At 39.4% G+C, this 17,500-nt stretch overlaps 3 non-coding genes across 3 annotated transcripts; all 3 read right to left on the bottom strand.

The window, feature by feature from the left end:
- Positions 1–3,162: 3,162 nt before the first annotated feature.
- trnas-aga (transfer RNA serine (anticodon AGA)) lies at positions 3,163–3,244 on the bottom strand. Its single transcript has one exon. It is a non-coding gene; the product is annotated as a tRNA-Ser (tRNA).
- A 5,355-nt stretch (positions 3,245–8,599) lies between these two features.
- Positions 8,600–8,681, bottom strand: trnas-aga (transfer RNA serine (anticodon AGA)). The gene has a single exon. It is a non-coding gene; the product is annotated as a tRNA-Ser (tRNA).
- Positions 8,682–14,044: 5,363 nt separating this feature from the next.
- trnas-aga (transfer RNA serine (anticodon AGA)) lies at positions 14,045–14,126 on the bottom strand. Its single transcript has one exon. It is a non-coding gene; the product is annotated as a tRNA-Ser (tRNA).
- Between the last annotated feature and the right edge of the window lie 3,374 nt (positions 14,127–17,500).

The following is a 17,500-nucleotide window of genomic DNA, read 5'->3' as shown; positions in this document are numbered from 1 at the left end:
CATGTCACAAAGGTCGAATCATTTCAAATTGGTTTCTTGAACATGACAATGAGTTCACTGTACTAAACTGGCCCCCACAGTCACCAGATCTCAACCCAATAGAGCATCTTTGGGATGTGGTGGAACGGGAGCTTCGTGCCCTGGATGTGCATCCCACAAATCTCCATCAACTGCAAGATGCTATCCTATCAATATGGGCCAATATTTCTAAAGAATGCTTTCAGCACCTTGTTGAATCAATGCCACGTAGAATTAAGGCAGTTCTGAAGGCCAAAGGGGGTCAAACACAGTATTAGTATGGTGTTTCTAATAATCCTTTAGGTGAGTGTATATATATATATATATACATTTACCCATTTACACAGAAAAGTATATTTAATTGATATAAACATATTATTATTATTAATGAGTGTTATTCTATCTTTTGGAATTGCTATGAAATTAGCCTGCCCCACTTATGCGTGACCAGACATTGTAATTTACATTGGATCAGGACTACTTTACTTTTTAAACGTAAAATCTTTCAAATACAGTTAACAGAAAATAAAGCTTCTACAGTAAATTAATAACTGTAACAGAAAAAACACCAACCGAGTACATACTGACTCTAAACATGTAAGATTCTTCAGCGGTTCTATCGACCCTTTGGGTTGTCCGTGAGTTAAAGGGTTCGTTTAAGAAGCGTGAGGTCCGTGGTAACACAAGAGAGCATTTAAGAAACCTTTTCATCATGATCGCGATTGATTTAACACACATTCAACTGCTTTAAGGATCCTTGTTTGCAGGGAACCTTGGTAAAGGGTTATAATAGGAACCTTAAGGATCCTCCACAGTATCAACCCTGGGATCCAAAAAGGTTCTTATTACAACCTTCACTTCTTAGAGTTTACATATAGGCTGAGTACTGTAATTGTAAATGAAAATATACATGTTTAGTTAAATTAGTGATTCCATAAGCTTTCATTAATTTCGAATACATGTTAGGACAGCCCTATAACTCTTAATATGTCATCACAAAGTGGACAGAGAGCAGAAGACACAGCGATATTAATACGACACTGCGCATTTGGTGCCGTTTCTCAGATTCGGTCGTCTCTTCTGAGAAGCAGCTCGGATCATGTGACTTGCTTGCTGTCCAATGGCGTCAGACAAATATATTTGACAATGTGCCTCCCTTTCCGTAATTGCTTCTGAAAATGCTGCAGCAGCTTCTTTAGTTTTTCAGCACTTCTAAATCTCACAGCCACTGCAAATCTCGCAGCCCCTGCTTTATTTTTTCAGCAGCTGTTGCACTTCAGGGCCACCGTATAAATCCCCTTCTGTCAATCACAGCTAGTGGGCGGATGTATTGCTAATCCAATACACCGTGTAGTGCGGTTCCTGTGGGGTTTAATTGCTTTTGTAGACAAAATTAAAAATAAATACAGAGAGAAAGTAATAAAGAAATGAATAAATAAATAAATGTTGAAATAGATGTTGAAATAAAAAAATGCATACATAAATATATTAATAAATAAGTAAATGTCGAAATAAATAAATACATACATTTTGTATCCAATACAGTGTGTCTAGTGTAGATCGATTCAATTTGAGTGTAAATTTAGAGTTTGAAAGAACGAAAGAGTGAAAACATGTATTGTTTTTTGTTCCTATAGATACGCTTCAGTTATTGAATAATGTAATCGTCTACAAAAACAAATTAAACCCCACAGGAATCCCACTACACATTGTATTGGATTAGCCAAAAAGCGCACTGGATCCCACCCACTAGCTGTGATTGACAGAGGGGCTTTGTCACATTGAAAAAGAAACAGAAATACAGGACTCGCTTCGAAATGTAAAAGCGCACTGAGAAATGTCAATAGCAAAGCGGCAAACGGGAAATACATCAATTAATAAATAAATGTTGAAATAAATAATTGAATAAATAAATGAATACATGTAGAAATAAATAAATGAATAAATAAATGTTTAAATAAATAAATGAATAAATAAATGTTTAAATAAATAAATGAATAAATAAATGTCCATTAAGTAATTAATTAATTAATTTTGACATTTATTTATTCTTGTATTTATTGATTTATTAATTCATTCATATATTTATTATTTTCCCTGTGTATTTATTCTTAATTTTGGCATGGATTATCCTCCATAGATTAGCAGTAGCAGGGCACAAAATGTAGGCTGAAGATGGACTCACAGTGTCCAAATCTTAATTTGTTAATAGCGATTAGCTGTGGGATCTGTGTCGATCGGGTCAATTCGGGGCTGTGTGTCCCGGCCGGTCGGGTCCGGGTAGCACATTTTCGGCATTTCTCGGTTGTGCACGGGTCCGGGTCCAAACTTTCAAATAATTTCCGTGTCTGTTCGGGTTCGGGCACAGATTTTTGGACCCGTGAAGACCTCTAATCCAGACCTCACTGGACAACAAAGGTGGTGGCAGTGGTTGCACTACCTGAACCCGAACGACCTCGCCTATAGACAGGGAGTGAGCCTTACAAGTGTACTGGATACTAAAATAAAGCAGCAGCTGTGAGATTTGAAGTGCTGAAAATTATAACAGCAGCTGCGACATTTGCAGCGGCTGCGATATTTGGAAGTGCTGAAAAAGTAAAGCAGCTGCTGCAGCATTTTCCAAGGCAATTACGGAAAGGGAGGCACATTGAGTAATATATTTGACTGACGCCATTGGACAGCAAGCAAGTCACGTGGGCCGAGCAGCTTCTCAGAAGAGCCGACAGAGTCTGAGAAATGGGCGCCAACTGCGCAGAGCACGAAGGGCCACCATAAGTACGGTGCGTAGGGATACCGCCCAATAGCTGTGGTTAAGGGAAGGGGCTTTGCCACACTGAAAAATAAATACAGGAGACGCCTCGAAATGTAAAAGCACATGTTGAAATAAAGAAATGATTAAATACATACATGAGTAAATAGGCTAAATAATTTGGCATGGATAGTCTTCAATATTAACATTTGATTAATTTAATCATTTATTGATTCATTTTTTGAATGATTGATTTTGTTGTGTATTTGTTTTGACAGGAGTATTCATCCACATGCCTACACGTAGTAGTAAAGGTATAAACAAAACCACAGGACATACATTTAAGATTTGTATGTATGATACATGCCTATAGATAAACAGTAAAACACACAGCTCGTAGTCGGCAGGATTTGAACCTGCGCGGGGAGACCCCAATTGATTTCTAGTCCATCGCCTTAACCACTCGGCCACGACTACTGATATTCTAGCTCTTTCCGAGTTACAGCCTTACCCAAATTTAGCTTTGGAAAAATCGCCTCATAAATTAACACAATGCAGAGTCGTATGATACCGCTACATTATAGGGGATAGTCCATGTCAAAATTAAGAATAAATACAGAGCGAAAATAAATGAATAAATAAATTCTTAAATAAATAAATTGTCATTTCTGTATTTATGTCATCATTTATTTATTTCCCGTTTGCTATTGACATTTCTTAGTGTGCTTTTACATTTCGAAGCGTCTCCTGTACTTTTCTTTTCCAAGGTGATAAAACTACGGTGGCCCTGAAGTGCAACTGCTGAAAAAATAAAGCAGCTGCTGCAGCATTTTCCGAGGCAATTACGGAAAGGGAGGCACATTGAGTAATATATTTGACTGACGCCATTGGACAGCAAGCAAGTCACGTGGGCCGAGCAGCTTCTCAGAAGAGCCGACAGAGTCTGAGAAACGAGCGAGAAGCGTCGTATTAATATCGCTGTGTCTTCTGCTCTCTGTCCGCTGTGACGACATATTAAGAGTTATAGGGCTGTCCTAACATGTATTCGAAATTAATGAAAGCTTAGGTAGGAGACAGAATGGGGTTAAAAGTAGCTATATTTACTAAATTAACAACTGTACTTCATTATTACAAGGCAGTGTGACAGTGCTTTACTTTTATTAATATTCTTAAACACTAACAGAAAACATCCGTTAACAATTCCATCAGAAGGAGCCGTTTACTGATTTAATAGACAAGAGCAGGAGCTAATTTGGGAAATGCAAAATTAGAGAGACAGTTTTAACAAATATGAATAACTCGAAAACACTAATAAACAATAATAAACAACACATTAATATAAGATAGTATTTTTATTTTGGGGGCAGCACGGCGGCGCTGGTTCGGGTCTCGGCTCGGTGTCTGTCTGCGCGCTTTCCCCGGGTCTCCCGCTTCTTCCCACCGTCCGCCAGGTTGATCGGCAAAACTAAACTGCCCGGCACTGGGCTGCGTCCGTCCTGGTGTGTTCCTGCCGACCCTGACCAGGATAAGCGGCTTCGAAAATGGATGGATTTTTATTTTATTAAGGACTTTTGCATTTTGCAGACTTTTGTCTCTCTAACTTATCTTAATTCTACATGCGTTTTATACTGAATGTACTTTTCTGCTTTACAACCATGTCCTGTCTGTAGTGTTCTGTACAAAACATGTTGGGAACCTTAACTTTTGTTGTATTGTCTACTTCAAATAAACAATTTACAAATGTGCCGGCACAATATATATTATAAAGCAAACAATACACTCACCTAAAGGATTATTAGGAACACCTGTTCAATTTCTCATTAATGCAATTATCTAACCAACCAATCACATGGCAGTTGCTTCAATGCATTTAGGGGTGTGGTCCTGGTCAAGACAATCTCCTGAACTCCAAACTGAACGTCTGAATGGGAAAGAAAGGTGATTTAAGCAATTTTGAGCGTGGCATGGTTGTTGGTGCCAGACGGGCCGGTCTGAGTATTTCACAATCTGCTCAGTTACTGGGATTTTCACGCACAACCATTTCTAGGGTTTACAAAGAATGGCGTGAAAAGGGAAAAACATCCCGTATGCGGCAGTCCTGTGGGCGAGAATGCCTTCTTGATGCTAGAGGTCAGAGGAGAATGGGCCGACTGATTCAAGCTGATAGAAGAGCAACTTTGACTGAAATAACCACTCGTTACAACCGAGGTATGCAGCAAAGCATTTGTGAAGCCACAACACGTACAACCTTGAGGCGGATGGGCTACAACAGCAGAAGACCCCACCGGGTACCACTCATCTCCACTACAAATAGGAAAAAGAGGCTACAATTTGCACAAGCTCACCAAAATTGGACAGTTGAAGACTGGAAAAATGTTGCCTGGTCTGATGAGTCTCGATTTCTGTTGAGACATTCAGATGGTAGAGTCAGAATTTGGCGTAAACAGAATGAGAACATGGATCCATCATGCCTTGTTACCACTGTGCAGGCTGGTGGTGGTGGTGTAATGGTGTGGGGGATGTTTTCTTGGCACACTTTAGGCCCCTTAGTGCCAATTGGGCATCGTTTAAATGCCACGGCCTACCTGAGCATTGTTTCTGACCATGTCCATCCCTTTATGACCACCATGTACCCATCCTCTGATGGCTACTTCCAGCAGGATAATGCACCATGTCACAAAGGTCGAATCATTTCAAATTGGTTTCTTGAACATGACAATGAGTTCACTGTACTAAACTGGCCCCCACAGTCACCAGATCTCAACCCAATAGAGCATCTTTGGGATGTGGTGGAACGGGAGCTTCGTGCCCTGGATGTGCATCCCACAAATCTCCATCAACTGCAAGATGCTATCCTATCAATATGGGCCAATATTTCTAAAGAATGCTTTCAGCACCTTGTTGAATCAATGCCACGTAGAATTAAGGCAGTTCTGAAGGCCAAAGGGGGTCAAACACAGTATTAGTATGGTGTTTCTAATAATCCTTTAGGTGAGTGTATATATATATATATATACATTTACCCATTTACACAGAAAAGTATATTTAATTGATATAAACATATTATTATTATTAATGAGTGTTATTCTATCTTTTGGAATTGCTATGAAATTAGCCTGCCCCACTTATGCGTGACCAGACATTGTAATTTACATTGGATCAGGACTACTTTACTTTTTAAACGTAAAATCTTTCAAATACAGTTAACAGAAAATAAAGCTTCTACAGTAAATTAATAACTGTAACAGAAAAAACACCAACCGAGTACATACTGACTCTAAACATGTAAGATTCTTCAGCGGTTCTATCGACCCTTTGGGTTGTCCGTGAGTTAAAGGGTTCGTTTAAGAAGCGTGAGGTCCGTGGTAACACAAGAGAGCATTTAAGAAACCTTTTCATCATGATCGCGATTGATTTAACACACATTCAACTGCTTTAAGGATCCTTGTTTGCAGGGAACCTTGGTAAAGGGTTATAATAGGAACCTTAAGGATCCTCCACAGTATCAACCCTGGGATCCAAAAAGGTTCTTATTACAACCTTCACTTCTTAGAGTTTACATATAGGCTGAGTACTGTAATTGTAAATGAAAATATACATGTTTAGTTAAATTAGTGATTCCATAAGCTTTCATTAATTTCGAATACATGTTAGGACAGCCCTATAACTCTTAATATGTCATCACAAAGTGGACAGAGAGCAGAAGACACAGCGATATTAATACGACACTGCGCATTTGGTGCCGTTTCTCAGATTCGGTCGTCTCTTCTGAGAAGCAGCTCGGATCATGTGACTTGCTTGCTGTCCAATGGCGTCAGACAAATATATTTGACAATGTGCCTCCCTTTCCGTAATTGCTTCTGAAAATGCTGCAGCAGCTTCTTTAGTTTTTCAGCACTTCTAAATCTCACAGCCACTGCAAATCTCGCAGCCCCTGCTTTATTTTTTCAGCAGCTGTTGCACTTCAGGGCCACCGTATAAATCCCCTTCTGTCAATCACAGCTAGTGGGCGGATGTATTGCTAATCCAATACACCGTGTAGTGCGGTTCCTGTGGGGTTTAATTGCTTTTGTAGACAAAATTAAAAATAAATACAGAGAGAAAGTAATAAAGAAATGAATAAATAAATAAATGTTGAAATAGATGTTGAAATAAAAAAATGCATACATAAATATATTAATAAATAAGTAAATGTCGAAATAAATAAATACATACATTTTGTATCCAATACAGTGTGTCTAGTGTAGATCGATTCAATTTGAGTGTAAATTTAGAGTTTGAAAGAACGAAAGAGTGAAAACATGTATTGTTTTTTGTTCCTATAGATACGCTTCAGTTATTGAATAATGTAATCGTCTACAAAAACAAATTAAACCCCACAGGAATCCCACTACACATTGTATTGGATTAGCCAAAAAGCGCACTGGATCCCACCCACTAGCTGTGATTGACAGAGGGGCTTTGTCACATTGAAAAAGAAACAGAAATACAGGACTCGCTTCGAAATGTAAAAGCGCACTGAGAAATGTCAATAGCAAAGCGGCAAACGGGAAATACATCAATTAATAAATAAATGTTGAAATAAATAATTGAATAAATAAATGAATACATGTAGAAATAAATAAATGAATAAATAAATGTTTAAATAAATAAATGAATAAATAAATGTTTAAATAAATAAATGAATAAATAAATGTCCATTAAGTAATTAATTAATTAATTTTGACATTTATTTATTCTTGTATTTATTGATTTATTAATTCATTCATATATTTATTATTTTCCCTGTGTATTTATTCTTAATTTTGGCATGGATTATCCTCCATAGATTAGCAGTAGCAGGGCACAAAATGTAGGCTGAAGATGGACTCACAGTGTCCAAATCTTAATTTGTTAATAGCGATTAGCTGTGGGATCTGTGTCGATCGGGTCAATTCGGGGCTGTGTGTCCCGGCCGGTCGGGTCCGGGTAGCACATTTTCGGCATTTCTCGGTTGTGCACGGGTCCGGGTCCAAACTTTCAAATAATTTCCGTGTCTGTTCGGGTTCGGGCACAGATTTTTGGACCCGTGAAGACCTCTAATCCAGACCTCACTGGACAACAAAGGTGGTGGCAGTGGTTGCACTACCTGAACCCGAACGACCTCGCCTATAGACAGGGAGTGAGCCTTACAAGTGTACTGGATACTAAAATAAAGCAGCAGCTGTGAGATTTGAAGTGCTGAAAATTATAACAGCAGCTGCGACATTTGCAGCGGCTGCGATATTTGGAAGTGCTGAAAAAGTAAAGCAGCTGCTGCAGCATTTTCCGAGGCAATTACGGAAAGGGAGGCACATTGAGTAATATATTTGACTGACGCCATTGGACAGCAAGCAAGTCACGTGGGCCGAGCAGCTTCTCAGAAGAGCCGACAGAGTCTGAGAAATGGGCGCCAACTGCGCAGAGCACGAAGGGCCACCATAAGTACGGTGCGTAGGGATACCGCCCAATAGCTGTGGTTAAGGGAAGGGGCTTTGCCACACTGAAAAATAAATACAGGAGACGCCTCGAAATGTAAAAGCACATGTTGAAATAAAGAAATGATTAAATACATACATGAGTAAATAGGCTAAATAATTTGGCATGGATAGTCTTCAATATTAACATTTGATTAATTTAATCATTTATTGATTCATTTTTTGAATGATTGATTTTGTTGTGTATTTGTTTTGACAGGAGTATTCATCCACATGCCTACACGTAGTAGTAAAGGTATAAACAAAACCACAGGACATACATTTAAGATTTGTATGTATGATACATGCCTATAGATAAACAGTAAAACACACAGCTCGTAGTCGGCAGGATTTGAACCTGCGCGGGGAGACCCCAATGGATTTCTAGTCCATCGCCTTAACCACTCGGCCACAACTACTGATATTCTAGCTCTTTCCGAGTTACAGCCTTACCCAAATTTAGCTTTGGAAAAATCGCCTCATAAATTAACACAATGCAGCCGAAAAGAGTCGTATGATACCGCTACATTATAGGGGATAGTCCATGTCAAAATTAAGAATAAATACAGAGCGAAAATAAATGAATAAATAAATTCTTAAATAAATAAATTGTCATTTCTGTATTTATGTCATCATTTATTTATTTCCCGTTTGCTATTGACATTTCTTAGTGTGCTTTTACATTTCGAAGCGTCTCCTGTACTTTTCTTTTCCAAGGTGATAAAACTACGGTGGCCCTGAAGTGCAACTGCTGAAAAAATAAAGCAGCTGCTGCAGCATTTTCCGAGGCAATTACGGAAAGGGAGGCACATTGAGTAATATATTTGACTGACGCCATTGGACAGCAAGCAAGTCACGTGGGCCGAGCAGCTTCTCAGAAGAGCCGACAGAGTCTGAGAAACGAGCGAGAAGCGTCGTATTAATATCGCTGTGTCTTCTGCTCTCTGTCCGCTGTGACGACATATTAAGAGTTATAGGGCTGTCCTAACATGTATTCGAAATTAATGAAAGCTTAGGTAGGAGACAGAATGGGGTTAAAAGTAGCTATATTTACGAAATTAACAACTGTACTTCATTATTACAAGGCAGTGTGACAGTGCTTTACTTTTATTAATATTCTTAAACACTAACAGAAAACATCCGTTAACAATTCCATCAGAAGGAGCCGTTTACTGATTTAATAGACAAGAGCAGGAGCTAATTTGGGAAATGCAAAATTAAAGAGACAGTTTTAACAAATATGAATAACTCGAAAACACTAATAAACAATAATAAACAACACATTAATATAAGATAGTATTTTTATTTTGGGGGCAGCACGGCGGCGCTGGTTCGGGTCTCGGCTCGGTGTCTGTCTGCGCGCTTTCCCCGGGTCTCCCGCTTCTTCCCACCGTCCGCCAGGTTGATCGGCAAAACTAAACTGCCCGGCACTGGGCTGCGTCCGTCCTGGTGTGTTCCTGCCGACCCTGACCAGGATAAGCGGCTTCGAAAATGGATGGATTTTTATTTTATTAAGGACTTTTGCATTTTGCAGACTTTTGTCTCTCTAACTTATCTTAATTCTACATGCGTTTTATACTGAATGTACTTTTCTGCTTTACAACCATGTCCTGTCTGTAGTGTTCTGTACAAAACATGTTGGGAACCTTAACTTTTGTTGTATTGTCTACTTCAAATAAACAATTTACAAATGTGCCGGCACAATATATATTATAAAGCAAACAATACACTCACCTAAAGGATTATTAGGAACACCTGTTCAATTTCTCATTAATGCAATTATCTAACCAACCAATCACATGGCAGTTGCTTCAATGCATTTAGGGGTGTGGTCCTGGTCAAGACAATCTCCTGAACTCCAAACTGAACGTCTGAATGGGAAAGAAAGGTGATTTAAGCAATTTTGAGCGTGGCATGGTTGTTGGTGCCAGACGGGCCGGTCTGAGTATTTCACAATCTGCTCAGTTACTGGGATTTTCACGCACAACCATTTCTAGGGTTTACAAAGAATGGCGTGAAAAGGGAAAAACATCCCGTATGCGGCAGTCCTGTGGGCGAGAATGCCTTCTTGATGCTAGAGGTCAGAGGAGAATGGGCCGACTGATTCAAGCTGATAGAAGAGCAACTTTGACTGAAATAACCACTCGTTACAACCGAGGTATGCAGCAAAGCATTTGTGAAGCCACAACACGTACAACCTTGAGGCGGATGGGCTACAACAGCAGAAGACCCCACCGGGTACCACTCATCTCCACTACAAATAGGAAAAAGAGGCTACAATTTGCACAAGCTCACCAAAATTGGACAGTTGAAGACTGGAAAAATGTTGCCTGGTCTGATGAGTCTCGATTTCTGTTGAGACATTCAGATGGTAGAGTCAGAATTTGGCGTAAACAGAATGAGAACATGGATCCATCATGCCTTGTTACCACTGTGCAGGCTGGTGGTGGTGGTGTAATGGTGTGGGGGATGTTTTCTTGGCACACTTTAGGCCCCTTAGTGCCAATTGGGCATCGTTTAAATGCCACGGCCTACCTGAGCATTGTTTCTGACCATGTCCATCCCTTTATGACCACCATGTACCCATCCTCTGATGGCTACTTCCAGCAGGATAATGCACCATGTCACAAAGGTCGAATCATTTCAAATTGGTTTCTTGAACATGACAATGAGTTCACTGTACTAAACTGGCCCCCACAGTCACCAGATCTCAACCCAATAGAGCATCTTTGGGATGTGGTGGAACGGGAGCTTCGTGCCCTGGATGTGCATCCCACAAATCTCCATCAACTGCAAGATGCTATCCTATCAATATGGGCCAATATTTCTAAAGAATGCTTTCAGCACCTTGTTGAATCAATGCCACGTAGAATTAAGGCAGTTCTGAAGGCCAAAGGGGGTCAAACACAGTATTAGTATGGTGTTTCTAATAATCCTTTAGGTGAGTGTATATATATATATATATACATTTACCCATTTACACAGAAAAGTATATTTAATTGATATAAACATATTATTATTATTAATGAGTGTTATTCTATCTTTTGGAATTGCTATGAAATTAGCCTGCCCCACTTATGCGTGACCAGACATTGTAATTTACATTGGATCAGGACTACTTTACTTTTTAAACGTAAAATCTTTCAAATACAGTTAACAGAAAATAAAGCTTCTACAGTAAATTAATAACTGTAACAGAAAAAACACCAACCGAGTACATACTGACTCTAAACATGTAAGATTCTTCAGCGGTTCTATCGACCCTTTGGGTTGTCCGTGAGTTAAAGGGTTCGTTTAAGAAGCGTGAGGTCCGTGGTAACACAAGAGAGCATTTAAGAAACCTTTTCATCATGATCGCGATTGATTTAACACACATTCAACTGCTTTAAGGATCCTTGTTTGCAGGGAACCTTGGTAAAGGGTTATAATAGGAACCTTAAGGATCCTCCACAGTATCAACCCTGGGATCCAAAAAGGTTCTTATTACAACCTTCACTTCTTAGAGTTTACATATAGGCTGAGTACTGTAATTGTAAATGAAAATATACATGTTTAGTTAAATTAGTGATTCCATAAGCTTTCATTAATTTCGAATACATGTTAGGACAGGCCTATAACTCTTAATATGTCATCACAAAGTGGACAGAGAGCAGAAGACACAGCGATATTAATACGACACTGCGCATTTGGTGCCGTTTCTCAGATTCGGTCGTCTCTTCTGAGAAGCAGCTCGGATCACGTGACTTGCTTGCTGTCCAATGGCGTCAGACAAATATATTTGACAATGTGCCTCCCTTTCCGTAATTGCTTCTGAAAATGCTGCAGCAGCTTCTTTAGTTTTTCAGCACTTCTAAATCTCACAGCCACTGCAAATCTCGCAGCCCCTGCTTTATTTTTTCAGCAGCTGTTGCACTTCAGGGCCACCGTATAAATCCCCTTCTGTCAATCACAGCTAGTGGGCGGATGTATTGCTAATCCAATACACCGTGTAGTGCGGTTCCTGTGGGGTTTAATTGCTTTTGTAGACAAAATTAAAAATAAATACAGAGAGAAAGTAATAAAGAAATGAATAAATAAATAAATGTTGAAATAGATGTTGAAATAAAAAAATGCATACATAAATATATTAATAAATAAGTAAATGTCGAAATAAATAAATACATACATTTTGTATCCAATACAGTGTGTCTAGTGTAGATCGATTCAATTTGAGTGTAAATTTAGAGTTTGAAAGAACGAAAGAGTGAAAACATGTATTGTTTTTTGTTCCTATAGATACGCTTCAGTTATTGAATAATGTAATCGTCTACAAAAACAAATTAAACCCCACAGGAATCCCACTACACATTGTATTGGATTAGCCAAAAAGCGCACTGGATCCCACCCACTAGCTGTGATTGACAGAGGGGCTTTGTCACATTGAAAAAGAAACAGAAATACAGGACTCGCTTCGAAATGTAAAAGCGCACTGAGAAATGTCAATAGCAAAGCGGCAAACGGGAAATACATCAATTAATAAATAAATGTTGAAATAAATAATTGAATAAATAAATGAATACATGTAGAAATAAATAAATGAATAAATAAATGTTTAAATAAATAAATGAATAAATAAATGTTTAAATAAATAAATGAATAAATAAATGTCCATTAAGTAATTAATTAATTAATTTCGACATTTATTTATTCTTGTATTTATTGATTTATTAATTCATTCATATATTTATTATTTTCCCTGTGTATTTATTCTTAATTTTGGCATGGATTATCCTCCATAGATTAGCAGTAGATGGGCACAAAATGTAGGCTGAAGATGGACTCACAGTGTCCAAATCTTAATTTGTTAATAGCGATTAGCTGTGGGATCTGTGTCGATCGGGTCAATTCGGGGCTGTGTGTCCCGGCCGGTCGGGTCCGGGTAGCACATTTTCGGCATTTCTCGGTTGTGCACGGGTCCGGGTCCAAACTTTCAAATAATTTCCGTGTCTGTTCGGGTTCGGGCACAGATTTTTGGACCCGTGAAGACCTCTAATCCAGACCTCACTGGACAACAAAGGTGGTGGCAGTGGTTGCACTACCTGAACCCGAACGACCTCGCCTATAGACAGGGAGTGAGCCTTACAAGTGTACTGGATACTAAAATAAAGCAGCAGCTGTGAGATTTGAAGTGCTGAAAATTATAACAGCAGCTGCGACATTTGCAGCGGCTGCGATATTTGGAAGTGCTGAAAAAGTAAAGCAGCTGCTGCAGCATTTTCCGAGGCAATTACGGAAAGGGAGGCACATTGAGTAATATATTTGACTGACGCCATTGGACAGCAAGCAAGTCACGTGGGCCGAGCAGCTTCTCAGAAGAGCCGACAGAGTCTGAGAAATGGGCGCCAACTGCGCAGAGCACGAAGGGCCACCATAAGTACGGTGCGTAGGGATACCGCCCAATAGCTGTGGTTAAGGGAAGGGGCTTTGCCACACTGAAAAATAAATACAGGAGACGCCTCGAAATGTAAAAGCACATGTTGAAATAAAGAAATGATTAAATACATACATGAGTAAATAGGCTAAATAATTTGGCATGGATAGTCTTCAATATTAACATTTGATTAATTTAATCATTTATTGATTCATTTTTTGAATGATTGATTTTGTTGTGTATTTGTTTTGACAGGAGTATTCATCCACATGCCTACACGTAGTAGTAAAGGTATAAACAAAACCACAGGACATACATTTAAGATTTGTATGTATGATACATGCCTATAGATAAACAGTAAAACACACAGCTCGTAGTCGGCAGGATTTGAACCTGCGCGGGGAGACCCCAATGGATTTCTAGTCCATCGCCTTAACCACTCGGCCACGACTACTGATATTCTAGCTCTTTCCGAGTTACAGCCTTACCCAAATTTAGCTTTGGAAAAATCGCCTCATAAATTAACACAATGCAGCCGAAAAGAGTCGTATGATACCGCTACATTATAGGGGATAGTCCATGTCAAAATTAAGAATAAATACAGAGCGAAAATAAATGAATAAATAAATTCTTAAATAAATAAATTGTCATTTCTGTATTTATGTCATCATTTATTTATTTCCCGTTTGCTATTGACATTTCTTAGTGTGCTTTTACATTTCGAAGCGTCTCCTGTACTTTTCTTTTCCAAGGTGATAAAACTACGGTGGCCCTGAAGTGCAACTGCTGAAAAAATAAAGCAGCTGCTGCAGCATTTTCCGAGGCAATTACGGAAAGGGAGGCACATTGAGTAATATATTTGACTGACGCCATTGGACAGCAAGCAAGTCACGTGGGCCGAGCAGCTTCTCAGAAGAGCCGACAGAGTCTGAGAAACGAGCGAGAAGCGTCGTATTAATATCGCTGTGTCTTCTGCTCTCTGTCCGCTGTGACGACATATTAAGAGTTATAGGGCTGTCCTAACATGTATTCGAAATTAATGAAAGCTTAGGTAGGAGACAGAATGGGGTTAAAAGTAGCTATATTTACTAAATTAACAACTGTACTTCATTATTACAAGGCAGTGTGACAGTGCTTTACTTTTATTAATATTCTTAAACACTAACAGAAAACATCCGTTAACAATTCCATCAGAAGGAGCCGTTTACTGATTTAATAGACAAGAGCAGGAGCTAATTTGGGAAATGCAAAATTAGAGAGACAGTTTTAACAAATATGAATAACTCGAAAACACTAATAAACAATAATAAACAACACATTAATATAAGATAAATATTTTTATTTTGGGGGCAGCACGGCGGCGCTGGTTCGGGTCTCGGCTCGGTGTCTGTCTGCGCGCTTTCCCCGGGTCTCCCGCTTCTTCCCACCGTCCGCCAGGTTGATCGGCAAAACTAAACTGCCCGGCACTGGGCTGCGTCCGTCCTGGTGTGTTCCTGCCGACCCTGACCAGGATAAGCGGCTTCGAAAATGGATGGATTTTTATTTTATTAAGGACTTTTGCATTTTGCAGACTTTTGTCTCTCTAACTTATCTTAATTCTACATGCGTTTTATACTGAATGTACTTTTCTGCTTTAAAACCATGTCCTGTCTGTAGTGTTCTGTACAAAACATGTTGGGAACCTTAACTTTTGTTGTATTGTCTACTTCAAATAAACAATTTACAAATGTGCCGGCACAATATATATTATAAAGCAAACAATACACTCACCTAAAGGATTATTAGGAACACCTGTTCAATTTCTCATTAATGCAATTATCTAACCAACCAATCACATGGCAGTTGCTTCAATGCATTTAGGGGTGTGGTCCTGGTCAAGACAATCTCCTGAACTCCAAACTGAACGTCTGAATGGGAAAGAAAGGTGATTTAAGCAATTTTGAGCGTGGCATGGTTGTTGGTGCCAGACGGGCCGGTCTGAGTATTTCACAATCTGCTCAGTTACTGGGATTTTCACGCACAACCATTTCTAGGGTTTACAAAGAATGGCGTGAAAAGGGAAAAACATCCCGTATGCGGCAGTCCTGTGGGCGAGAATGCCTTCTTGATGCTAGAGGTCAGAGGAGAATGGGCCGACTGATTCAAGCTGATAGAAGAGCAACTTTGACTGAAATAACCACTCGTTACAACCGAGGTATGCAGCAAAGCATTTGTGAAGCCACAACACGTACAACCTTGAGGCGGATGGGCTACAACAGCAGAAGACCCCACCAGGTACCACTCATCTCCACTACAAATAGGAAAAAGAGGCTACAATTTGCACAAGCTCACCAAAATTGGACAGTTGAAGACTGGAAAAATGTTGCCTGGTCTGATGGGTCTCGATTTCTGTTGAGACATTCAGATGGTAGAGTCAGAATTTGGCGTAAACAGAATGAGAACATGGATCCATCATGCCTTGTTACCACTGTGCAGGCTGGTGGTGGTGGTGTAATGGTGTGGGGGATGTTTTCTTGGCACACTTTAGGCCCCTTAGTGCCAATTGGGCATCGTTTAAATGCCACGGCCTACCTGAGCATTGTTTCTGACCATGTCCATCCCTTTATGACCACCATGTACCCATCCTCTGATGGCTACTTCCAGCAGGATAATGCACCATGTCACAAAGGTCGAATCATTTCAAATTGGTTTCTTGAACATGACAATGAGTTCACTGTACTAAACTGGCCCCCACAGTCACCAGATCTCAACCCAATAGAGCATCTTTGGGATGTGGTGGAACGGGAGCTTCGTGCCCTGGATGTGCATCCCACAAATCTCCATCAACTGCAAGATGCTATCCTATCAATATGGGCCAATATTTCTAAAGAATGCTTTCAGCACCTTGTTGAATCAATGCCACGTAGAATTAAGGCAGTTCTGAAGGCCAAAGGGGGTCAAACACAGTATTAGTATGGTGTTTCTAATAATCCTTTAGGTGAGTGTATATATATATATATATATACATTTACCCATTTACACAGAAAAGTATATTTAATTGATATAAACATATTATTATTATTAATGAGTGTTATTCTATCTTTTGGAATTGCTATGAAATTAGCCTGCCCCACTTATGCGTGACCAGACATTGTAATTTACATTGGATCAGGACTACTTTACTTTTTAAACGTAAAATCTTTCAAATACAGTTAACAGAAAATAAAGCTTCTACAGTAAATTAATAACTGTAACAGAAAAAACACCAACCGAGTACATACTGACTCTAAACATGTAAGATTCTTCAGCGGTTCTATCGACCCTTTGGGTTGTCCGTGAGTTAAAGGGTTCGTTTAAGAAGCGTGAGGTCCGTGGTAACACAAGAGAGCATTTAAGAAACCTTTTCATCATGATCGCGATTGATTTAACACACATTCAACTGCTTTAAGGATCCTTGTTTGCAGGGAACCTTGGTAAAGGGTTATAATAGGAACCTTAAGGATCCTCCACAGTATCAACCCTGGGATCCAAAAAGGTTCTTATTACAACCTTCACTTCTTAGAGTTTACATATAGGCTGAGTACTGTAATTGTAAATGAAAATATACATGTTTAGTTAAATTAGTGATTCCATAAGCTTTCATTAATTTCGAATACATGTTAGGACAGCCCTATAACTCTTAATATGTCATCACAAAGTGGACAGAGAGCAGAAGACACAGCGATATTAATACGACACTGCGCAGTTGGTGCCGTTTCTCAGATTCGGTCGTCTCTTCTGAGAAGCAGCTCGGATCACGTGACTTGCTTGCTGTCCAATGGCGTCAGACAAATATATTTGACAATGTGC

This window comes from Amia ocellicauda, chromosome 14, assembly GCF_036373705.1.
Source record: "Amia ocellicauda isolate fAmiCal2 chromosome 14, fAmiCal2.hap1, whole genome shotgun sequence".
NCBI lineage: Eukaryota > Metazoa > Chordata > Actinopteri > Amiiformes > Amiidae > Amia > Amia ocellicauda.
Note: the sequence above shows the minus strand (reverse complement) of the source record. Positions and strands in the feature narration are given on the sequence as shown.